The sequence below is a fragment of the Lissotriton helveticus genome, chromosome 2_2 (genome assembly GCF_964261635.1).
Source record: "Lissotriton helveticus chromosome 2_2, aLisHel1.1, whole genome shotgun sequence".
Taxonomy (NCBI): Eukaryota; Metazoa; Chordata; class Amphibia; order Caudata; family Salamandridae; genus Lissotriton; species Lissotriton helveticus.
In genome coordinates this window covers 476127302-476154704 of record NC_136060.1, presented here as the reverse complement: position 1 = coordinate 476154704, position 27403 = coordinate 476127302, and positions in this window count along the sequence as shown.

Sequence of the window (27403 nt, the reverse complement as noted above, 5' to 3'; positions counted from 1 at the left end):
TTCCTTCTTTATGGTCTATTTATGATGTGGGCTGCGGGCCTTTTCATTATGGGTCTTGTCCAGCTTGTCTAAAGAAGAATGTTTATTATGGGTTTGTTTGATGTTTAATTTTGGGCTGGACAAACTGAAAAGTGGGTTTGTGTGCACGTCCTGGGAGTGGCCAACAATAATGTACTTCAAAGAGAAAATGTGTGCCTAGGGCATAATAAATGGTATAAAAGGTCTGTGCTGAGACCATTCAGCAGACTGCCTCATTCAATTGCTAAGGCAGTTGGGTGACGTAGCCTCACTTAATTGTGTTTAATAAAGATGTCTTTTTCATATTTTCAGAGTCTGTGCCAAGTTCTTATTATATTAGTAAGTATTCCCTGAGAACGAAGATTACCAAGTTCTTCAATGAGCCACCGCCCTTGGTTTCCGCCGAGAAAGAGCGTTTCACCTGTCTGTACATGGGCTGCCACTGGTAAGACCTCTCCTCCATCAAGCCACCCATAACTAGACAGATAGCAGTGGGCTTGGCTAGGTTGCATGCTTTCTCAGCTGATATACTGCACATTAACTCACTCTTCTGTAATTCTGCCTGGTTAACAGCTGAGTTTTATTTTTTGTCACTTGAGTGGCAAATATTAGAATACAACAACACACATCACAGTGAGCAAATGAGACATTGTAGGAAGACTAGGGCCAGCACTAGAGAAACTTTTTAAGATCCTGGCAACCCCAGGCTGTTTTTGTAATCTGCATAGGAGCACATTGCATCTGAGCATCTACCAAACGGCTGCAATTTAAAGAAACTGTAAGGTATGTACTCGCACAATCCCATGGTGTCATGCTTCATCAGTTTAGTTTAGTTTAGTTTGTTTAGTTTGTATAGCGCAAACAGCTACCCAACAAAGGGTTTCCCGGCGCTTGTGATTCAGAGGAGGAAGTTTGGACAACCGACTAGATGTTAAACAGCCAAGTTTTAATGGCTTTTCTGAAACTGATATGATTAACCTCTGAGCGCAAAGCCTGTGGCATAGAGTTCCACAGGGAGGGGCCAAGGTAGGCAAAGGATCTACCTCCCATGCGTGATAGTCTTATTTTAGACACAGCAAATTTGTTTGCTGTTGCGGATCTCTGCGTCCTGGATGGACGGTAGGGTTGTACCAGATTTAACAGGTATTTAGGGGCTTTATTTGCTGAGATTTTATGCATAAAGCATAGTGATTTAAATTTGATTCTGCTCTCAATTTTCAACCAGTGTAATTCTCGTATGAGTTTGGTAGTAGGTGCATGGATGGGAATTTTACCTAGCAATCTAGCCGCAGCATTTTGTACGGTTTGTAGTTTGCGGACAGTGGCTTTTTTGGCTCCCAAATATAGTATATTGGCATAATCCAATCTGGATGTTATGAGGGCGTTAATGACAGTTCTTTTGGTGTGATCTGGTAGCATCCAGCAGATTTTCTTTAGCCACTTCAGAATGACAAAGCAGGTGGCTGATGTTTTGATGGCCTGCTGGTGCATACTAAGAGTGTCATCTACCACAAAGCCAAGATTACGGGCCTGGTTAGTTGGTATAGGAGGAGAGCCCATTTCTGGGGGCCAGTGTTGGGGTCCCCAGAGTTCTTTATTTTTTCCTAGGATTATGAGTTCGGTTTTTTCACCGTTTAGTTTTAAAAAATTATTTTTCATCCATCCAGCAATTTTTGTAAGCCCAGTTCTCAAGATAGAGGGATCATTATTGTCTGTAGGCGGAAGGGAAAAGAGAAGCTGAGAGTCATCAGCATAGGAGAACATTATCAGTCCAGTATCCTTAGCTATTTTAGCAAGAGGGCTCATGTATAAATTAAAAAGTAATGGGCTTAAAATTGAACCCTGGGGGACGCCATGTTTCAAGATATAGGTATCTGAGTACGTAGAGTTTGAAAAAATTTGGAATGTTCTGTTTTCAAGTAGGGATGTGATCCAATTTAAAGCAGGGCCACAAATGCCCATTGAGCGAAGGGTTTTTATTAGTACCGCATGTGAGACAGTGTCAAAAGCGGCACTGAGGTCTAAAAGCACCAGTGCCACTGTTTCACCCCTGTCTATCATTTGACGAATATTTTCGGTTACACCTAAGAGAGTGGTTTCGGTTGAAAAACCTGCTCGGAAGCCAGATTGAAAGGGAGGTAACAAGTCATGTGTTGTTATATAATTTGAGAGACAGCGGTGGACATGTTTCTCTAGAATTTTTGCAAATATAGGTAGGAGAGAAATTGGTCGAAAGTTTGCGGGTACCTTCGGGTCAGCATTAGCTTTTTTTAGGAGGGGATGGATCATGGCATGTTTCCACTCCGATGGAACACATTCTTCTTGCAAGGATTTATTTAGAAGCTCTGTGACAGTGGATAGGGCTTTTCTGCTAAGTAGTTTTAAGATGGAGCATGGTAGCGGGTCTTTTGGCGAACCTGATTTGATCGTGCTTAGAAGTTCGGTGACAGTGTCAACGTTGAGTGTAGGCCAAACACTCAGAGAAGGGGTAGTGATTATATCCGAAAGAGTGGCAGAATTGGTCTCTTCACTATCTGATCTATTAGCATCACTACCGTCAAAATGACTTTCCTCATGATTGTTCTGATTAAGTTGGATGGTCTGATAAATTTTATCAACTTTGTCGACAAAAAATGCGGCAAGTTGATTGCATTGGGTTTTATTTAAATCAGGTGGGGTTGGTGAGGTGTTAGAGCCAGCTAGCTCTTTAACTGTTTGGAAAAGTGTTTTAGCTTGGTTTAAAGCAGCAGTAATTTTAGAGCAGACAAAGTCGGTTTTTGCTCTACTGCACAGCTTTTGGTATTGATTTAGTTGATTTTTGTATTCATTCTTAGCTTCAACGGCGTAGGACTTTCTCCATTGACGCTCAGCATTCTTACATTTAGTTTTTTCCTGCTTTAAAGAGTCATTAAACCACGGAGCAGGTGGACGTTGGTTAATGCCTTTTAGCTTAGTCAGAGGAAGACAGGAGTCAATGGCTGTTAAGAGCCATGATTGAATAGAGATGGATAAAGTTTGAACTCCTGAAGTAGTATATGGTATCGTATTTTCTAACAAGGTGTTAAGAATATTAATATCTATTTTTTTCCATTTCCTCACCATGGCGGGCAGTGCCATATGTGGGATATTAGATGTTGGTATTTGAAAGGAAAATTTAATGGGAAAGTGATCGGACCAAGGAATAGGTAATGCTGGGAAGGTGTTTAAATTTTGAATATTCGAAAAGATTGGGTCCAATAAGTGACCTGCAGTGTGGGTTGGGCCAGTATTCTTAAGACTTAGATTGAGGGATAGGAAGTCATCAATGAGTTCCGTGGCCTTAGAGCAATGTTCATTATCCAAATGAAGATTTAGATCACCGATGACTGTAAAATTGGTGGTATTCATAATGAACGGGCCTAAAAGATCCGAAATATTATTTAGCCAATTTGAAGCAGCACCAGGTGGACGGTAGATAAGCGCACCGGAAAAGGTAAAATTGGATGAGAGTATGATTTTGAAGGTGGCGCCTTCACATCCTGGACATGGAAGGTTGATAAACTCACAAGTATATACTTTTTTAAAGATAACCGCTATGCCTCCTCCGGTTTTATTAGTTCTGTCAAGGCGTATAATTGCATATGAGTCTGGGAGGGCTATAGCCACATCTGGTCCGGAGCTTGCATGAAGCCAAGTTTCAGTGATGAACAGTGCATCAGGGGCTTCATCCAGTAGAAAATTAAAAATTTCTGTTTTATGTCTTGGCAGGGAGCGACAGTTCAGACTGAAGAAGGTAAATACTTTAGAGTTAGATGTAGCACATGTAGTATTGGTTTGGGTCTCAGGCCTTTTGACTTTAGTGGCATTCGTAGTTAGTGAACAGCCATAACAGATGTTATGGTGTCTATTTAAGTCGAGAAGACAGCAGTCTGGTTGTCTAGGCGTTCTTAACGCTAAAAGCTGTTTAGCACTATATTTTAAATAAGGGGATGCAATGGTATCGCTAACTGACTGGCTACTAACACATACCGATAACATTGGTTGGGAAGTAGGTGTCATAGCCGCTGGGCGCGTCCTAGTCGCGGACGGGCGCAGACGAGCTGACTCAGGCGTGACTCCGGCGCTGATGCAGGCGCGTCCACAAATCGCGTCCGCTATCACGGAGAGTATACGTTTCCTTAAATAGTGGTGGCTAGAGCACTGTTAGGCTCATGCCCCTATCCAAGATGTCCGCCGTACTTTTAAGAGCTTGCAAGTGAGCTCGGTATTCAGCCCGAAAATCGGCTGTCACCGACTAAATGCAGGTTAACTCTATGTTTTATGCCAAGGTTAAGCTAGTGCAAGTGGCAAAGTGAATTAAGTGAATTAAAATACGCTGTTTTAAAAAATGCTCGTTTTTCAGCAAACAATCACAGTAAATGTGCAGTCTAGCTACCTCTCGGCTATTTCGCCTCAAGAGGGGTCCAAATGTTACAGTAAGCAAAGAATCTCGCGTTCTTTACCTTGGGGCTCCTTAAATAGTGGTGGCTAGAGCACTGTTAGGCTCATGCCCCTATCCAAGATGTCCGCCGTACTTTTAAGAGCTTGCAAGTGAGCTCGGTATTCAGCCCGAAAATCGGCTGTCACCGACTAAATGCAGGTTAACTCTATGTTTTATGCCAAGGTTAAGCTAGTGCAAGTGGCAAAGTGAATTAAGTGAATTAAAATACGCCGTTTTAAAAAAATGCTCGTTTTTCAGCAAACAATCACAGTAAATGTGCAGTCTAGCTACCTCTCGGCTATTTCGCCTCAAGAGGGGTCCAAATGTTACAGTAAGCAAAGAATCTCGCGTTCTTTACCTTGGGGCTCCTTAAATAGTGGTGGCTAGAGCACTGTTAGGCTCATGCCCCTATCCAAGATGTCCGCCGTACTTTTAAGAGCTTGCAAGTGAGCTCGGTATTCAGCCCGAAAATCGGCTGTCACCGACTAAATGCAGGTTAACTCTATGTTTTATGCCAAGGTTAAGCTAGTGCAAGTGGCAAAGTGAATTAAGTGAATTAAAATACGCCGTTTTAAAAAATGCTCGTTTTTCAGCAAACAATCACAGTAAATGTGCAGTCTAGCTACCTCTCGGCTATTTCGCCTCAAGAGGGGTCCAAATGTTACAGTAAGCAAAGAATCAGCGACCATCCTTGTGCGCCAAAGAATTTTCTAATGGCTGGCAGGCTTCCCATGAACTCACAGGAAGCACTTGAGGATGAGGGATGGGATCTCAGAATTACGGATTAAAAATTAAGAGGGCATATTATCAAGGAGGCCGATATTAGATAATCGCCGCTTTTGCGGCCGTTTTCCGCCGCTTTTGCGGCGATAATTTTATCGCCCTATTAGCAAGCTGTCGCTAACAGCAGTTAGCAACAGCTTGTAGGAGATAGCGAGCGGCTTGGGGCCAGCTTTGGATGTTAGCGATATTTATCGCTAATGACATGCAAAGTGGGCGTACCCAACCTGTTAGCGACAAAGCAGTCGCTAACATCGCTATCGCCTATTAGCAAGGCAGGCGATGCGATAAAGAAATTTGCGCTAAGTGCGAATATCGCCAAAACCTAATGCCTGCTCAGACCACTTCTTAACCTGTATATCCAATGGGAGGTGGATATTCAGGTTAAGACCCTATTAGCAATAATGCCTGAATTTCGCTGGATTTCTAGCGATATTCACACATTTCGCTGCTATTGCCAGATATTTTATCGCTTTGGAGATAAATGTTGCTAATAGCACGTTATCTCTGCGAAAAAATCCGGCGATGCGTGGCGATAAAAAAATATCTCTAAGGTTATTTAGCGATAAATATCGCTAGTTGTTGATAATATGCCCCCTATATTCTTTATAGGAGGCAACAAGATGATTAAAAACAGGGTGATGCTTGGGGAAATTATTGCTCTTGCGTCTAATGGGTCAACATGTTTCAGCCCAATTAGGTGTCCGTGGCTTTGGGATCCGATTTCCACATACTATTATTACAAACATGGTATACATACATATTATACCCAATTCTATATATCTTCACCCTGCTGAAAAGAAAATGCTACTTCAGCATTCCTTTAAATGGTCCCTAAACTGAACTAGGTGGGGATTGCGTCATGGAAGTATACAGCGAAAGTAGCATTTTAGTCGCGCATCCATCAAAGTGTACATCCTGCTATTGCACCTACTTTAGAATCTGTGTCCTCTTGATGGAAGTGCAAAATGTAATGACAGCCACTAGCTGTATCAGCTCCTTTTCAGCTCTCCTTGTGAACTTCTGAGACAAAGGGCAGTGCCAACGACAAAAAAGTTGAGAGGATACAGCAGGGCCATATGTTGCAGAAGGGAAATTTCAACTGAATGACAAGACTCATTTTCGCTGCAATTTATAGGTCTGACTTGACAGCACCTCTGTCTGAAAGATGTGTAATTGATTTTTTTTAAATATACCCAGAGTGGGCTGACAAGTACTTCTGTCACCCTTCATGCTATTGGCTGAATGGTTTATCGTTTTGTCTCCAATTGAGTTCCAGCATTACAAAACACGAGGCAATATTTTGCATCTCAAAGTACAACGAATCATGACACTTTAAATTCTTTATTTCATACATGCACGATTACAGAAAACAATGGTGTTCATTTTTCTTTCATTTTAACATGCTTTAATATTTTATTATGAACTCACAATACAAGCCAGACCTATTGGCTTTAACGATACATGATTTTGATGATTTTTAATAGTTTTCCTGAAAGTAGTTAGACCAAAGTGGGTGAAACTAACACTTTATGTTAATGCATGGCGCTTGAAATGGTTCTTACACAATAGAATTTACAGAATGTCAAGCAAATAATTAAGGGTAGTGCCTGGATAAGTAGTTTACTTCATCTCAGGACCAATAATTAATACAATATACTCGCACCATAATCAGAGGCTGTGGCCCGAGACACACAACAGAACGAAAGTTCACCAGCATCATTGTTAACAATTATACAATACGATCTTACTCACAATTGAAAGGGGACACATTCGTCACGATTGGTTTACCCGTGGCAGCGCACACAACCACACACACAGCCACACACACACACACACACACACACAACCACACACACACAACCACATACAACCACACACACAATGACACACACAACCACACACACACAACCACACACACACACACACACACAACCACACACACACAACCTCAGAGACCCACAACCACACACACACAACCACATACAATCACACACACACACACAACCACACACAACCACACACACACAACCAAAACCACACACACAACCACACACACAACCTCAGAGACCCACAACCACACACAGCCACACACACAACCACGGTTGTGTGTGTGTGATTGTATGTGGTTGTGTGTGGATGTGGGTCTCTGAGGTTGTGTGTGGTTGTGTGTGTGGTTGTGGTTGTGTGTGTGTGTGTGTGGTTGTGTGTGTGTGTGTGTGTGTGATTGTATGTGGTTGTGTGTGTGGTGTGTGTGTGTGTGATTGTATGTGGTTGTGTGTGGTTGTGGGTCTCTGAGGTTGTGTGTGGTTGTGTGTGTGGTTGTGGTTGTGTGTGTGTGTGTGTGTGTGTGGTTGTGTGTGTGTGTGTGTGATTGTATGTGGTTGTGTGTGTGGTGTGTGTGTGATTGTATGTGGTTGTGTGTGGTTGTGGGTCTCTGAGGTTGTGTGTGGTTGTGTGTGTGGTTGTGGTTGTGTGTGTGTGTGTGTGTGTGTGATTGTATGTGGCTGTGTGTGTGGTGTGTGTGTGTGTGTGATTGTATACACACACAACCACACACACACACACACACACAAATTTGACGGCAGATCTCCATAGCTACCACTACGGCACCTTTCAATAAAGGTTGTATAGAACCTATCACCTTAATTCAACTACCCCTCTACTACCACTCTTCAAAACCTACACTAACCCTCTTCTACACCTATACTACCCCACTTCTGCACATCTTCTACAAATCTACTCCTTTACTACCCCTCTACCACTCTAACACTCTACTACCCCTCCTCAAACACTCTACTACCTCTCTACCCATCTTATACCCCTCATCTACACTTCAAACCCTATACCCATCTACCTCTTTACTACCCTTCTAGCCCTCTAATACCCCTCTACCCCTCTACTAACCCTATAGCCCTCTACTATCCCTCTTCCACCCCTCTACTAACGCTATAACCCTTTACCTTTCTACCCTCTTCTACTCCTATACTACCCCTCTACCCTTCTACCACAACCATATAATTACATAACACATATTAATGAAAGAATAAATACCACAGACACTACACATAATACAACTCACTACAAAAAACATTCTTTTGAAAAATCACTTACATTCCAAAAAGCGAGACCTATTGGCTATGCCAATGCTTGTTATTACTTAGTTCTGTAAAGCAGATGGTTTGTGTTATTCCTTTTGATGCACTTTGTAGGCATTGTCGCATTGATTTTTTCAACTTAATCTATTTGGTCATTATTATCAAATTCTAGATGTTGCAATAAATATTGCACGTTAAAAGTAAAGTTGAAATGCAAGAGCTAGGCTATATTTTACTACTAAACAGGTAGCCACAAGTGCAGTTTCCTTGTAGACAACACGGTCATGATTTGAATGGGGCAGCAGGTGCAGTGGCACCGGGCCCAAAAGTTGACAGAACTCATCTAAACACCTAATATTGCTATATTTGACTACTAAACAGGCAGGCACAATTGCTGTTATCTTGTGGTTAAAAGGGGCTTGATTTAAATGGTGCAGTAGGCGCAGCGGCACCGGGGTCAACAGCTCTGGGGACCCCATTTAACACAGAATATTGCTAACTTTTACTACTATGCAGGCAGTCACAAGTGCAGGCACTAGGTTCATGATTTCAATGGTGCTGCAGGTGTAGGGGCACCGGGGCCAAAAGTTGTCAGAATTCTCTAAACACCAAGTATTGCTATGTTAACTACTAAATAAGTAGTCACAAGTGCAGTTACCATGTAGGCACTTGGGTCACGATTTCAATGTTACTCGGGTCACTCAAGGTGACATAATCAGTGCTGCATCCCTGGTGACCCCTTTAACACCCATGTACTGGGAACCACCGGTACATACACTAGGGACTTGTAATGGGATTAAAGTGCTTTCCTATAAACCATTTTAGGGAAAGAACACTGGACCCTGGGCCTGGTTAGCAGGATACAGTGCACATCCACAGTCAAAAACCAAAGCATCTAGAGCAACAAGCATTTGCAATGCATTCGGTCTGGCCTTTGAGATCTTATAAGTGTTTAGCCATGCAACATGTTATCCTGGGTCATGTGCCCCTAGGGATTGAATAGCTATAAAATTACTACACACTGGGTCATATGGTGTGATTCAGGAATCCAAGACTGCCTCTGCGGTATGCAGGGGTGACGAAATAGTGAACATAGCCGAAGGTTTTAAGGGGTCTAGGGTGGCCAAAGGCATGTGTTAGAACCAGATTCTGTGGTTAAGCATGGTAACTGAGGCCCTCAGACAGAGGCCCTTAGACAGATTCATTAGAAGCTGTGGTTGTAAGGGATCATGGTCACAGCTCCACATGGAGACAGGAATGTATACCAAAGAACTAGCTTACCAGCCACTGAAGGTGAAGCCACCCCTTCAATCTCCCAGGATAAGAGATGAAAGAACACATTTCTACCTTTACCTTTCATGACAAGTTATAGCACCGATTGTAGGGCTACTATAATGTCGTACCAGGAGATGCTGCAAAATGTAGGCCTGTTTTACCCGTTCGCAGACCAAACTAGCCCCACCCATCAGAGTGAATACTGCAGAATACAGGGCCAATTTAACTACCTTGAAAGGAGATGGAACATAACATAAGGAAATCCTTCTGCAATCAGCATCAGAGCTGTGTACCTGCGACCAGAGGCGATGGGGAGAAAATGTCACTTAATGAGATGTAAGAATGAAAAAAAAATGCAATGGGTCTCAAATCATAATAGGGAGAAAAAGGTCCCAAAAAGTAATAAACATGAACAGACCTCAAGAAGAAAGATGTGTCAGTGAACAGTTGGCTTCAACAGGCATGAATTGCCTTCAGGTTTTGATAGTTATAAAGGATCCATTAGGTTGTAATAGGTATCAATGGGTCTCAAGCCGTAACAGTTGTCATTATTTCCAAGCTGTTACAAACCCAATATACACCTAGCTGTAGCTAGCATCAGTGATTCCCAGGCTCTAACAGGCATCAGTGATTCCCAGGCTGCAACTAGCATCAGTGACTCCCAGGCTGTAACAGGCATCAGCGATTTCCAGGCTGTAACAGGCATCAGTGATTCCCAGGCTGTAACTAGCATCAGTGACTCCCAGGCTGTAACAGGCATCAGTGATTCCCAGGCTGTAACAGGCATCAGTGATTCCCAGGCTGTAACTAGCATCAGTGACTCCCGGGCTGTAACAGGCATCAGTGATTCCCAGGCTGTAACTAGAATCAGTGACTCCCAGGCTGTAACAGGCATCAATGAGTCTCACATTATAACGAGGTACAATGGGTTCCAAGCTGTAACAAAGCTTAAATGGGCTTCATGCTTTACAGGCATCAATGGTTTCCGAGCTGAATTAGGCATCAGCGGCCCTCAAACGGCAACAGGCCGCAGTGGGTCCTGAGCTGGAACATATATCAATGGACACCCAGCTGTAACAGATCTCAGTGGATCCCAGGCGGTAATACATATCAATGGGCTCTGAGCTATAATAAGCCGCAGTGGATCCCGAGCTGTAACATGTATCAATGGGCTGCGAGCTGAAACAGGCTGCATAGTGTAAGAAGCTGTAATATGTATCAATGGACAGCGAGCTGTAACAGGTCTAAGTTCTCAGTGGGTCCCAAGCTGTAATGTGTATTAATGGGCAGTGAGCAGTGACAGGTCTCAGTGGATCTGAAGCTGTAATATGTATCAATGGGCAGCGAGCTCTAACAGGTCTAAGTTCTCAGTGGGTCCCAAGCTGTAATGTGTATTAATGGGCAGTGAGCAGTGACAGGTCTCAGTGGATCTGAAGCTGTAATATGTATCAATGGGCAGCGAGCTCTAACAGGTCTAAGTTCTCAGTGGGTCCCAAGCTGTAATGTGTATTAATGGGCAGTGAGCAGTGACAGGTCTCAGTGGATCTGAAGCTGTAATATGTATCAATGGGCAGCGAGCTGTGACAAGCTGCAGTGGGTACGAAGCTTTATTACTTATCAATGGGCAGTGAGCTGTAACAGGTCGCAGGGGGTACGAAGCTGTAACAGGTCTCCATGGATCCTGAGCTATAACATGTATCAATGGGTAGCAAGTACACACAGATGCTGCAGGCTAGACGGCCCTGCCAAACAGAGCAGTTGTAGCGCTGGGATTCATATTTCTGGAACACAGACACTTGAAAGTACTGATCTTATAAAAATCGGTTTGAGTATCATGGTGGACTTCCCAAATTTCAGGCTGAAATCATACAGCGGGTAGTGAAAGACCTGGAACCTTGGTAGGACTCCCGCTACACAGTTACAGCTTCACCTCAACATTTGAATTTTTAAAGCCCTAAAGAAGCCTTTGTTTAAGGTGAAACACGTTGGTTGCATCCATTTGTAACAATCCCTAGATCGGAAAAAAGAAAAAATAAATAACAAAAGAATATTTGTCAATAATTATGGAATTGTTCTTGTTAGTGGACTTGATGTTGCATGCTTTGTGTTAATCTGTGTGTGGCCTCTCAATCTCAGTGTCTCATTGGATAGCAAGCTGTAACCTGTACCAATGGGCAGCGAGCTGTAGCAGGTCGCAGTGGGTCCCAAGCTGTAATACGTATCAATGGGCAGCGACCTATAACGTCTCAGTGGGTTTCAAGATGTATCATGAAAATACAGTTCCAAACTTCTGAAGTTTGGAACCGTATTTATAGAGAAGCAGATAAAGCCCTGATCAGTATTGGGTACAAAATAGTTTCCGGTTATAACACTAACGATATTACTAAACTGGCAGAGAAATGGACTAGTAAATTGGCGATGAATGTACCACCAGATCTGATCATCTCGTCTTTAAATAGCCTCAATCTTTCTGTGCAATCTTCAAATCTTAGATTGCAGTTATTTAAAACTATATGTCATCTGTATTACACACCGAACAGGATTCTCAAATGGGCAACAAATAATAACTTCAGTGATCGTACGAAATGCCCAAAATGCGATTTAATTGGGGCTGATATTATTCACATGTTCTTCTCTTGTCCGCATCTTGCTGAATTTTGGAATGGAGTAACTAAAGTTGTATCTACTAGACTCGTTAGTCCTATTATATTTTCATTAACGGATGTATTTGTGGGTGTCTCAGGGGGAAACAGTGTGTTATGTGATTTGCTGAACATTTTAATTACATGTGCTAGGCTGACTATTGCTAGAGTTTGGGTTCAACAAAATCCACCGACGGTTATTGAGTGGTGGAGCCTTGTCAAGGAAATATATAGCATGGAGCATTCTCTTGCGATTACAAGGGGTCTGCAGACTAAGCGGAAAGTGGACAGAATGTGGGGATTAATCATGACATAAAAATTGTTTCTTTAATTACCCTATTATTACTTTATTATTATCTTGCTGAGGATATGTTTTTGTATTGATTTTGTTTTTGCTGTATGTAAGAATTCTTCTTCTCTGTTGCTCCCCGTGATGCAAATAAAAAAAAAAAAAAAAAATCAAGATGTATCATGTAGCAATGGGCAGCGTGTCGTAACAGGCCGCAGTGGGCCCAATTTGTAGTATGTGTAAATGGGCAGTGAGCTGTAACAGGTCCCAGTATGTCCCGAGAGGTAACATGCATCAATGGGCAGTGAACTGTAACAGGTCCCAGTGGGTTCCAAGAGGTAACATAACATAACATGAGTTTTTGTAAAGCGCATGTTCACCCAGAGGTATCTTGGCACTGAATAACAGATGTTTATAGTTACCCACCTCAATGGTACTCATTTTATCGACCTCAGATGGATGAAAGGCTGAGTGTACCCGCCAGGATTTGAACCTGTGACCATGAGGTCGAACACAGGACCCTGAAGTGGACGCATTAGTCCACTGAGCCACCTGACCCAGCTTTCTGGTAACATGAATCAATGAGAAGCAGTCTGTAACAGGTCACAGGGGGTCCCAAGCTGTAACATGTATCAATGGGCAGCGAGCTGTAGCAGGCCAAAGTGGGTCCGAAGCTTTAATATGTATCTGAGGGCCACAATCTGTAACAGGCCGGAGTGGGTCCCAAGATGTAACATGTATCTATCAATGGGCAGTGAGTTGTGGCAGGCCTCAGTGGGTCCGAAGCTTTAATATGAATCAAATGGGCAGCGATCTGTAACAGGTTACAGTAGGTCCAAAGCTGTAATTGCCGTTATTAGGCCCCGAGCCCGTGACACGCTCAAAGGCCTCATTGGCCCCAAGCAGCTCTGGGCATCAATCAGCCCCTAGTAGTACCAGACATCAATGTGATTCAAGCTGTAATCAGTATTAATGGGTCTCAAGGTGTAACAGGTAACAATTGCCTTCATTCGATAATATGCATCAATGGTCCACAAGCTCTAACAGGCATTAATGGACCCCAAGCTCTAACAGGCATTAATGGACCCCCAAGCTCTAACATGCATTAATGGACCCCAAGCACTAACAGACATTAATGGACCCCAAGCTAGAATAGGCATCAGTGGATCTCCAGATGAGCGTCACAGTAGACCATGTGCCTGGGTACCAGTTGCTTGGTAAAATTACTGATTCCAGCTGGTTATGGCACCCCTGCAACATGCAATGACGAGCTTGTGTTTCCAGAATGGAGAAAGATGACGTAGACACGAAATTACCAGGCACTTTACTGCAAATGGATATCTATAGTTCCAGGGACATTTATTCTCACATTTATCACCTTAATTGACCACGTGGGTAATTTGATCCGTGGGGGAGGCATTGGGGAGGCTCCACGGTTTACTGCCCAGGCCTCTTTTTACGTTTAAGGTACTTGTAGTGCCGAGAAGCTCCTCCCAGAGATTGTCGCCTCTATGGAAAGGTGCGGGGCTTTAAACATTTTTTTGATCTTATGAAAGTGGAACCTTTCTTTCCGTGTCTTTCTGCTTCTCCCCTTTTGAGCACAGGATCTTTCCTAGCTACTTTTGCCCAGTTTCTTTTTCCTATTTCCTGAACTCAGAGACTCATGAGATGTGTTGCCAGGGTAATAATGCACCTTGACAGCTGGAGCAGGCACTACACATGCCCCACCAGCAGGCCGCGTGTATCCTGCAGGCCTCCAGGCCTTCACTCCAGGGGCAACAGTCACTGAATGTACCAGGAAATCGCCCACAATGCACCATTAAACTGTATATCATCATGGACGTCATTTAAGGGTCGAAGCTGCGACCCCTGGCTCGCCCTTTGCTACCCCTGGCACTGCCTTTGCGACCCCTGGCCTCAGAGGTGGCAAATTCAGTGCCAGGAACACAGGGACAGCTTGGGCTCCACTCTTTATTTTCTGTCAATTCTTTATCACACTAATGTGTAAGTGTATGTGTATGAATGAAAGTGGGTGTCAAAGGGCGTGTAATGTCACTTCCGCTACCCCTGGCATTTTGGTGAATTCACGTCCATGTATATCTGTTGTTGCTTGGTAGCAGTTTGTATTACGCCTGTATGGTATTTTATGTGTATAGCTTAGGTTGTGCTTCTGTGGTGAATGACGTGTAGAGGGAAACCCCTCCAGTTGTAGAAAAATACAAAAAACTTCTCAGCAGCAAAGTTTTAGTAAACACCAATGCTTGAAGTATTTCAAGCATAACCCTATAGATAAGCTTAATCCCGGTATCAACTAAATATAGTGCCTTGCTTATGTTAAAGCGCTTGCAACAGACGGTTTCTCATCAAACACTGGGTGGCTTCCTCACTTGCCTTTACATCAGCCTCACCAGCAGCGATATCAATGTATCGCCTATTTCTGTTAAAAGTTTTAACCATTAGGGGAGTCTTTAGAAATACGCTGTAAACCTTATTGTGGACAGGTAATGTGTACTACCCACTCCCTCATGCAACAACCATGAGTTCTGGGTTTGTGGTAGGTCTGAGAGATGGGAGGGTTGTCTGAAATGTGTTTTTCTTTCAAATAAATGTTTATATAGCACAACTATTGAACTGACGAGACACGCTGAAGGACTTCTAGGCACTCGAATATCGAAGTAGCGGCTGCTCCCATTGCGAAGTGGTGAAGCGCGGGAGGGAGAATACAAACCAAAAACATCACGGAAGACAGAACTAAAAATATATAAAATTGCACTTACCTGGTCCGACGGCTGCCCACTTGCTCCCGATCCTCTTCTTTCTGACGTCAGACACTGCTGCACACTGTACAGGATCCCAGATGCCAATCCCAGGGCTTTTTTCACGCTGGGAATACTATTTCCTGGTTCGGCCCCCAGACAGGAACTGGGAGCCTGTGTTGGTTCTCCACCCGGCTGTACAGCACAGCTAAGGGTTGGAGAAAGGCTACCTGCGCATGCCGGTCTGGCCGCCACTTCCCCCATCCTCCCCGGGGCTGCAGCGTCACTATGGATGGCCTGATACCCTATCGTATCATCTTTGTGCATTTTGTAAAAACTAAAATCGAGAACAAATAAAACAACTTGGGAATTGCACCAAAAAAAAAAATCAAGTAACAAATAATAGAATGGCAGAGTAAGATGAGAAACAAAACAGCAGCGAATAAAATGAAGAAAAGAAAAGACATGAAAAATCGATGTCGGAAAGAAATGACATAAGGAGCAGGGAAAATAACATGATGAAAGTAAAAATGCATGATAAAGAAATAAAAAAATGAAATAAAGACAGTGTAAAGAATGGCGAAGAAACACAAGAGAAAGATAAAGTATGGACGAAGGAATGAGAAAAGATATTCTGGACAAGAGAAAGTCTGAGAATCAACTTTAGAAAGAAGAAAAGCAATGAGGTGCATGGGAAGTCAATGAGATAAAAGAACAAAATTAAGACTAAAACAAAAAGAAACACAAAGTCCACAGAAGAATTAAACAAGGAAGGAATGAAAGAATGTTTGTGGAGAATGAGGTGAGATGTAGATGTTAAAACTGAGAAAAGAAAAAAGCAGGAAGAAAGCAGCTAGGAATAAGATATGTAAGAGAAAAAAGAAATCAAAGACAGTGCCAGCCCCTATCATCCAAGACAGGTCAAATTAGCACAAGTTCATAGGTAAACTTGTGAGCAGTAGCACCACGCCAAGGTTTTCACCTTTGCTACTGAACATTCACACAATTCACACCTTCATTCATACTACCTTGCTTCCCATCAGACCCACAGACATTCCGCACCCAGCTCCAGATAGGGGCGGTGATGGAGTTCCTGGAGCTCAAGGCGAAATTCAATTCGCCTGAGGGAGAACCCCAGAAATTGCTATTAAAAGCTGTTTAGTACAACGACAAGGAACCTCATGAGGCATTACCACACCTTATGGAAGCTCCGCCCCCACCTCAAAGTGCATCTCACTGGCGGTCTGCGAGGTGCTGCCTGGTTTCTCCCACTGAACGATCAAACAAGCAAATGGCAGAGGCCACGAAAAGCTGAACTGCCGTGGCCATCCTGTGAGTCTGATGTTAGCTCAGTGGCCCCAAGTCCCCCATTCACACCTCTTTCCCACCATTCATAGCCTAGCCAGACACTGCACTTACCCTGCAGCCATCCCAGACCATGCCTCTATACACAGCTGAGAGGTGAATGATGCCATAAAGCCCGCCAGGACCAAGGGTGTGATGTAGTAGATCACAAGGGATTGTTGGGAAATGCTGAGAACATTCCAGGCAGCATGAAAGCAGCTAAGAACAAGCTACAGAAAAGGAAGAAAAAGAAATCAAAGACAGTGCCAGCCCCTTTCATCCAAAACAGGTCAAATTAGCACAAGTTCATGGGTAAACTTGTGAGCAGTAGCACCACGCCAAGGTTTTGACCTTTGCTACTGGGCATTCACACCATTCACACCTTCATTCGCACTACCTTGCTTCCCATCAGACCCACAGACATTCCGCACCCAGCTCCAGATAGGGGTGGTGTCAGAGTTCCTGGAGCTCAAGGCAAAATTTAATTCGCCTGCTAAGAGAAACCCTGAAATTGCTATTAAAAGCTGTTTACTGCAACGACAAGGAACCTCATAAGGCCTTACCACACCTTATGGAAGGCTCCGCCCCCACCTCAAAGTGCATCTCTCTGGCGGTCTGCGAGGTGCTGCCTGTTTTCTCCCACTGAACAACCAAACAACACATGACAGAGGCCTCGAGAAGCAGAACTGCCGCGGCCATCGGATCACTAACACAATATCGACGGAAAAAATATCGACCTACACAAAAATCGACGTTGGAATATCGGAAGCAAGAATATAGACAGCCTATCTACAACATGGTAAGTACAAAAATATCAAAACAAAAATATCGAGGTTAAAAATATCGTAATTAAAAATATCGTTTTTTTTAAATAAAAAAAGTGTAAAATAAAGTAAATAATACTTATAAAACAAATAAACATAGGTAAACATATTTAATAATTTTTAAAATTAATAAATAATACATATACAATAATACAACATTAATTAAACATATACATAAAAAATATAATATAAACGTATAAATTATTAAAAAGTATTATAAATTACATGTACATCTACACATATCAAATAATAACATAATAAGAAAGTAAATAATTATATTTAATACATTTATTAAATAAAAAAAATTAAATATACTTTCAATATTTTTAAAATTAATAATATACTACGTTATCAAAAATAATAATAAAAATATTAAATAGCTAAATAAATAAAACTACTATTCAAAGTCCCCAAAAAACTACAGCAATGATAACATTAGATAGCGTAACACTTAAAATTACTATTCCAACTTCAGAAAATGCAACAGTGGGGAAAGCGTTGGATAGCGTAGAGATAAAAATTACTATTCCAACTTCAGAGGGGCAAGTAGGGAAAGCGTTGGATAGCATAGAGGTAAAAATTACTATTCCAACTCCAGAGGGTGCTACAGTAGGGAAAGCGTTGGATAGCGTAGAATTTAAATATAACATATTTATAAAAAGAAATTGTATTTAAAATAATAAATAATTAAATGTTTTAATAGCTCTACATCATTTACGAATACCCATTAATAATTATTAAAAATATAACTACAATTGAATAATTAATTAACAATAAATTAACAATAAATACCAATAAATATTAATTAATAAATATTAGTCACCAAATAATAAATATTGAACTATGAAATATTTTTCATTACAAAAAAAGTAATTTAAAATTAATTTACAATTAAAAAATATTAAACAATAAAATTATTTTTCATATCAAATAATACATTTTATGAAACATTGATTACCAATTAATTAAAAATAATTTCAATTAATAAAAATAATTACCAATTAAAAACATTCATTAGCAATTAACAAAATTAATTACCAAGTAAATAATTAATTACCAATTAAAACAATTGTTTGCCAATTAAAAGCATTAATTATAAATAAAAAATGAATTACCAATCAAAAAAACTTAATTACCAATTAAAGCAATAATTTACCAATTAAAAACATTAATTACCAATTAAAAACATTAATTACCAATTAAAAAAATTATTATCAAATACAATATTTAATTGCCAATTAATAATTAAAAATAAAATATTTACCCATTCCAATAAATAAAAATAAATCATTAATTATCATTAAATTACTTCCCACCCAATTCCCCTATAAACCCACAACCCGCTACAGAAATAAACACAAACATTAATTAAAATTAATTTATAATTCCTCAAAATTAATAATTAATTTAGTATATTTAAATTACTTCCCACCCTATTCCCCTATAAACCCACAACCTGCTCCGGTACTAAAACATACAATTTACTTAAAAATAACATTATTAATATATAAAAATAATACACATATAATTTAAAACAAGTAAAATACTTAACAACAAAAAATATTACACATACATAATAAAATACATAACAATAATACAAATATGATATTAGTAACTTCAATATTACTTACATCGATATAACCTTGACCTTGATATTATGTCCCTTAGATATTTCCAACACCATATTTTTGTAGGTCGATATTTCAAAATCGATATTTTCACTGTGCACCGCGGCCATCCTGTGAGTCTGATGTTAGCTCGGTGCCCCCAAGTCCCCCATTCACACCTCTTTCACACCATTCATAGCCCAGTCCACAGACTGCACTCATGCAGGCATCCCCGACTACACCTCTATATATAGCTAAGAGGTGAATGATGTCATAAAGCCTGCAGGGCCAGGGGTGTGATGTAGTAGATGATGACTCAAGCCTGCACGGCCAGGGGTGTGATGTAGTAGATGATGTCACAAAACTGCCAGGGTCAAGGGTGTGATGTAGTTGATGACATCACAAGCAACTGATTGGAAACGCTGATAACACTCAAGGCTGCCTGAAAAGACCAGTGATACATTATGTTGGTAGATATAGGTCCATCTGACACAAAACATCACAGAACCAGAAGATTGAGGGAAGGATGTCAGTTACAATAATCGTATTATTAAGGTTTCCTGTGTTCTCTTTATTGCATACAGACTGCTATAAAGACAGAATGGGTCAGAGGATTTGTTTCAGAATTTCTCCCTCTCTTGATTATTCTACAGATGTTGTGGCCTCGATGGTCAATAATTCACAATAGTCATCTCCTTTCAATCTTGCTGCCAAAATCAATGTCCTTCATACCCATGTTATCAGAATCTGTAAAGGCGCTGGTGAGACGGGCCCTATTGCACTGCACAGGAATGCACAGGTTTTCCTTCTGTTTCTTCCTATCTGGTCTACCCACTTCACAGGTGTGATTCAGGTATTCAAATAGCAGGGTGGATCAAAGGTTTAGAAGATATCTCACATCTGTCTTCTGCACTGACTATCAGAACCTGGAGGCGGTCTTATGCCTGGGCTCTGAGTCTTCATCTGTGGTAAGACTGCCATGGACTCCTTCTTGTGTGACTATACACAGCTTCAAGAGCATTGCACACATCCATTCAATAGAAGGTAGTTCTGGATACCCTGGGGGGACATGATGCCCAAGGAATCTGTGGTCTTGGAATCTACTGTTTTCTACTCCCAAAATTAAGATATCACACATAGCTGCTGCTTCAACCTTAAAAAACATTTCTTTTGTGCAAGAGGCCTTCCAAATGTAGAATTTGCATTCCATATATAGTTCTGACGTTCCAAATTAGAAGTGTTGTTCCAATCTACATTCTAAAGGAATTCTTTCAATTCAAAATTAGAACTCTCATTCCCAACTTAGAATATCCTTTACAAATCAGAACTGTTAATCTTAGAACTGGAACATTACTTTTGTAACTAAAGATGAGACTGGAGCAAGGTACGTTCAAGCACCTTTACTCTGTCATCCACTTTCCGTAACTGACACCATGTCCAACATTCCTAAGAGAACTTCAGGGGAACGCTCCAAAAGGTAGGAGGAGGCGGAGAGAGGGGAAAGATACCAAAAGGGGCAGCGAGGAAAGAAACAACAGCGAGGAAAGAGCCAGGGAAAAAAGGAGAGAGATTACAACACATCTCCCTTCGGGGGGAAAGGGAAAGCAGGGAAACCTGTGGAGAAACATAGCATGAACAGTGAGCAACAAGAAAATCCCCTGTGGGGGGGGAGACGGCCGGGTACCTGAAAAGACAATATGCAAGGAAGACTGTGCATGGCAATTCAATGGGGTATGGGATTGGCAAACGGATCTCTTCCCCGGATGGGCGCAAAATGGATGACTCCCGTTATCATGTCAGGAGATGTGTGATACGCCCAAAAGCATTCTCCTAACATTTTTTCAACATCCATATTTTTGTTACAAGCTAGCTGATTAAGACTTTTTATCCAGAGCATTGGCATAAGAATGGGGTCCTTGACTCCATGGCAGTTCTCGGTGATTCCTCAAGCTTGATGCCCAGCTCACAAGGGAATTACTTCATTTCCATAGATGAGAATTGGATATCCTTGTTGGTGACTATGCAAGCTGGCACACCTTTACATACAAATGAGTCTCTTAAGAAGTTGATAAGGACTTTTGTCGAAACACGTGGGACACATTTGTATTTAATCCAGTGAGATGTGTAGTCCATGAGAACAATCAAAAATCTCTTCGAGGTTCCCGATTGTCCCGTAGAACAGATTATCTCCAATGCCAACTTAGTCCATGGAGTCTGGGGAACTGCTGTGGTCTTACAAGAGAGATTAAGCATATTGGAACTAGCATGCCTACTCTTAACGACATCAGTACTAGATACAGCATGAACCATCTCTGGCATGACGTACATTCCCGTGGGAGGTACGTCGCAGGCATTCACCTGTTGTTTTTGCCTTCGTCGCCCCGAGTGGGATGGGTATCCTCAGACGTGAGTGCCATGCTCTCCACACCACTGGAGTCAAGCTATCCAGGCTGATGACGGCTGATAGTCAGAAACCGGTCCTTGGATGCTTGATTCCGGTCCAGGAAAGACATGGCTTGGCAGTTCGGGCTGGACTGTTCCCATGAGGCACAGGGTCAAGGCTGATTTGCATATGGCCATGTCTGACCTGGGGTGGTGTGGAGTGCAAAAAAACAATGGATTTAGGCCCAGATCTCTGTACTGGGGTGAATGTATGACAATGTTCTGCATTCTGTCCATCACCTGTTTTTTTTACCTTTGTCGCCCCGAGTGGGATGGGTATGCTCAGACGTGAGTCCCATGCTCTCCACACCACTGGAGTCAAGCTATCCAGGCTGATGACGGCTGATAGCCAGAAACCGGTCCTTGGATGCTTGATTCCGGTCCAGGAAAGACATGGCTTGGCAGTTCGGGCTGGACTGTTCCCATGAGGCACAGGGTCAAGGCTGATTTGCATATGGCCATGTCTGACCTGGGGTGGTGTGGAGTGCAAACAAACGATGGATTTAGGCCCAGATCTCTGTACTGGGGTGAATGTATGACAATGTTCTGCATTCTGTCCATCACCTGTTGTTTTTGCCTTTGTCGCCCCGAGTGGGATGGGTATGCTCAGACGTGAGTCCCATGCTCTCCACACCACTGGAATCAAGCTCTCCAGGCTGATGACGGCTGATAGCCAGAAACCGGTCCTTGGATGCTTATTCCGGTCCAGGAAAGACATGGCTTGGCAGTTCGGGCTGGACTGTTCCCATGAGGCACAGGGTCAAGGCTGATTTGCATATGGCCATGTCTGACCTGGGATGGTGTGGAGTGCAAAAAAACGATGGATGTAGGCCCAGATCTCTGTACTGGGGTGAATGTATGACAATGTTCTGCATTCTGTCCATCACCTGTTGTTTTTGCCTTTGTCGCCCCGAGTGGGATGGGTATGCTCAGACGTGAGTCCCATGCTCTCCACACCACTGGAGTCAAGCTATCCAGGCTGATGACGGCTGATAGCCAGAAACCGGTCCTTGGATGCTTGATTCCGGTCCAGGAAAGACATGGCTTGGCAGTTCGGGCTGGACTGTTCCCATGAGGCACAGGGTCAAGGCTGATTTGCATATGGCCATGTCTGACCTGGGGTGGTGTGGAGTGCAAAAAAACGATGGATTTAGACCCAGATCTCTGTACTGGGGTGAATGTATGACAATGTTCTGCATTCTGTCCATCACCTGTTGTTTTTGCCTTTGTCGCCCCGAGTGGGATGGGTATGCTCAGACGTGAATCCCATGCTCTCCACACCACTGGAGTCAAGCTATCCAGGCTGATGACGGCTGATAGGCAGAAACCGGTCCTTGGATGCTTGATTCCCGTCCAGGAAAGACATGGCTTGGCAGTTCGGGCTGGACTGTTCTCATGAGGCACAGGGTCAAGGCTGATTTGCATATGGCCATGTCTGACCTGGGGTGGTGTGGAGTGCAAAAAAACGATGGATTTAGGCCCAGATCTCTGTACTGGGGTGAATGTATGACAATGTTCTGCATTCTGTCCATCACCTGTTGTTTTTGCCTTTGTCGCCCCGAGTGGGATGGGTATGCTCAGACATGAGTCCCATGCTCTCCACACCACTGGAGTCAAGCTATCCAGGCTGATGATGGCTGATAGCCAGAAACCGATCCTTGGATGCTTGATTCCGGTCCAGGAAAGACATGACTTGGCAGTTCAGGCTGGACTGTTCCCATGAGGCACAGGGTCAAGGCTGATTTGCATATGGCAATGTCTGACCTGGGGTGGTGTGGAGTGCAAAAAAACGATGGATTTAGGCCCAGATCTCTGTACTGGGGTGAATGTATGACAATGTTCTGCATTCTGTCCATCACCTGTTGTTTTTGCCTTTGTCGCACCGAGTGGGATGGGTATGCTCAGACGTGAGTCCCATGCTCTCCACACCACCGGAGTCAAGCTATCCAGGCTGATGACGGCTGATAGCCAGAAGCCGGTCCTTGGATGCTTGATTCCGGTCCAGGAAAGACATGGCTTGGCAGTTAGGCTGGACTGTTCCCATGAGGCACAGGGTCAAGGCTGATTTGCATATGGCCATGTCTGACCTGGGGTGGTGTGGAGTGCAAAAAAACAATGGATTTAGGCCCAGATCTCTGTACTGGGGTGAATGTATGACAATGTTCTGCATTCTGTCCATCACCTGTTGTTTTTGCCTTTGTCGCCCGAGTGGGATGGGTATGCTCAGACGTGAGTCCCATGCTCTCCACACCACTGGAATCAAGCTATCTAGGCTGATGACGGCTAATAGCCAGAAACCGGTCCTTGGATGCTTATTCCGGTCCAGGAAAGACATGGCTTGGCAGTTCGGGCTGGACTGTTCCCATGAGGCACAGGTTCAAGGCTGATTTGCATATGGCCATGTCTGACCTGGGGTGGTGTGGAGTGCAAAAAAACGATGGATTTAGGCCCAGATCTCTGTACTGGGGTGAATGTATGACAATGTTCTGCATTCTGTCCATCACCTGTTGTTTTTGCCTTTGTCGCACCGAGTGGGATGGGTATGCTCAGACGTGAGTCCCATGCTCTCCACACCACCGGAGTCAAGCTATCCAGGCTGATGACGGCTGATAGCCAGAAGCCGGTCCTTGGATGCTTGATTCCGGTACAGGAAAGACATGGCTTGGCAGTTCGGGCTGGACTGTTCCCATGAGGCACAGGGTCAAGGCTGATTTGCATATGGCCATGTCTGACCTGGGGTGGTGTGGAGTGCAAAAAAACGATGGATTTAGGCCCAGATCTCTGTACTGGGGTGAATGTATGACAATGTTCTGCATTCTGTCGATCACCTGTTGTTTTTGCAGGCATTACTATTTACAGTTTGACCTAATTCAGTGAACAACTCAGGACAACCGTTTACCTCCGTGTCATTACCTCCACTTTCTCAGCTACAAGAACTTGATTTTTATTGTTGGGGTCGAGTACCATCCCAGCTCTCTTTGATGATGCCAACCCAACAGATTAGACCCTTTGCTTACCATGTAGACTTTGCCCCATGTAGTTCTTCCTTTAAATTTAATGCTCACACTCATCATCCGTACTAAAGGAATGTTCTCATCGGCATACCCAACTGCTGAAATGTCTGGTTCTAGCATCCTGAAACTGGAGGTATCAAAAATGTCATTTATGATATCAATGTTGAATAAGGTTACAGGGGAACACGAGTCAGCCAACACGTCTATGGGCTTATTATTCACCAAGATGGTAGATTTAAGATGTTCAATAGGCCAGAGGTCACTGAATTGCCCTTAAGAACTTGGGGAAGATTGATTGTCTCTAACTTTGACTTGGAACACATACTTAGGAGCCAAGTCCCCTTCACTGTGTACTGCTTTCACTTGGTGGTCTTCACTGTTGTTGCACACTCTACCCGGGTGCCCTTTCTTGTTACATTTAACAGATGTGACATTGCGGGCAGTACAACACACATCGTTAGCAAGGTGATTGCTGCTGCCACATCTATTGCATTTCAACTTTCCCTTTTCTCTGACTGAATGGTTATCCTTGTCTTCTCCAGGTTTGATCTTAAATACCTCATTATCAGTGGAATTGGCCTGTGCAACACAGCTATTGCCAACATTGGCAACAAGCTCATTGGGAGTTCTCATCTCTTTGATACACTTAGCAGTGTGTTCCACAGAGACTGCTATGCTAACCGCTTCTTTTAAGGTGTTTTTTTTTGCCAGGAGCTGTTTTTTGTTGAATACGACTATTGTTTGTGCACCTTACAAGTTGGTCCCTGATGAGTGAATCGGTGAGTTCACCAAAGTCACATAGTTGTGTCAGGCCTCTAAGTGCAGCAATGTAATTAATGAAAGATTCCTGTTTACCTTGGATGAGGGTAAAGAACTTATGTCGCTCCAAAACTACGTTTACTCTGTCACCAAAATGTGCCTCTAATTTTAACAGGGTGACTTTAAACTCATCTGTATCCTCCTCATCCTCTTCTAGTTCTGGTTTGGGTAAGGTGTCAAAATAAAAGGAAACACGATATTGGATGTATTATGACCTCGTGAAATTAAGTGATAGTGACCATGATAGTGAATTAGTTGTTGTTTAGACTAAACATTGTGTGATATTGTTGGCAGTAAGGATATACTCTATCAAATATTGTTTTTAGACTTGGGGTAAAGCTGGGAACCCAACTGATTACCAGAAGTGCTATGAAAGATACATACTGTTAGAAACGGGACCCTGGCCGGCCAAGACTCGCGTCGAGGTCAGTCAGGGATCACCATTTCTAAGGTCAGGGCTAGGGAGTCACACACCAAGATAACCCCCGCTCACCCTCTAGGTAACGTGGCGCGAGCAGCAAGGCTAATCTCAGAGGCGATGTGTAAAGCGTTTGCGCGCGCACCCCAGCGACAACAACCAAAGGCCCACCACAAAGGAAACTCCACACAAGGTTATATCAAAAATAGCCTTTGTATTATAATAATAAAAACACATTAGATAACACACACACTTTACAATGTGCCAACAGGCACGGGCAAGATTTACAAGGGATTATGTACAGGACAGGGCCACCTGGACCACTGTCAGGGGTATGCACTTGTTAGAAATAATACTTGTAGGTATAACACTTTAGCACATAAACATATAATGACTGTAACACAGAAATAGAAAATGTAGCATACAACCAGTAACTACTGGTAAAGGGAAAATACCTCCTACGCCACCCTAGTCTCTGTAGGGAAATCACGCAGGGAGCTAGGACCTATGGAAGGAAAACCTATCACCTACTACGCCACCCTAGTCTCTGTAGGGAAATCACGCAGGGAGCTAGGACCTTATCATCAGGACCTATGGAAGGAAAACCTATCACCTCCTACGCCACCCTAGTCTCTGTAGGGAAATCACGCAGGGAGAAGGAAACCTATGGAAGGAAAACCTATCACCTCCTACGCCACCCTAGTCTCTGTAGGGAAATCACGCAGGGGGAAGGAAACCTAAAATAATCACCTAGGCAAGTAACATTTAGCAAAGGCAATTAAACATCAACATTCCTCTAAGCAGGTCACTTTTAGCAAAGGGAAATAAAAGAACAAGGCATTACCTAAGCAGGTCACTTTTAGCAAAGGTAATGACACCAACAATCCTCTAAGCAGGTCACTTTTAGCAAAGGGGATAAACACATAAAGAATTACCTAAGCAGGTCACTTTTAGCAAAGGTAATAATAAACAAGAATTGCACATGTAACATTAAAACACATTCAGAGGTGCAGGTTAGAACTTTTGCGCAAGAATCATATAGCAAAGAAATCACAATGCGCAGGGTGCATGTAGCACAACACTCAAAATGTCCCTCAGGCCAACTGGCCTCGAAAGGGGCGGAATGCCCTGAGTCTCAGTGTCAGGGAGGTCTGCGCAGGCAGCACAGAACAACAGCCTAAACGTAGCAACTGTCCACTAAGTGCTGGACAGTTGTAAATCACAGATGGGCACACGTTCGAGCCTCGTGGGCTCAAGAACACAGGTGGCACCCAAGAGCCTCTCTGGGGCTCTAGAACAAATGTGGGCGCTGTGAGCCTTCTCAGGCTCTGTAGAACAAAGCACTGCCTCCTCGAGCTTCTGTGAGCACGCAAAACAAAAATGGGACACTGAGCCTCTCGGGGCCCTAGAGCACAGTAAGTGGCCCTTAAGAGCTTCAGCGCTCTCCAACAATGAAATGCCCCCCAGAGCCTCTCTGGGCTCTAAATACAACTGGGCGCTGTGGGCCTCAAGCACCTATGGGGCGACGTTGGAGTCCCGCGGCTGGGGACTCAGGAACAACTGCCAATGCCCCCCAAGAGCCTCTCGGGGCTCATAAATCACACAAGGCGCCCGGCGC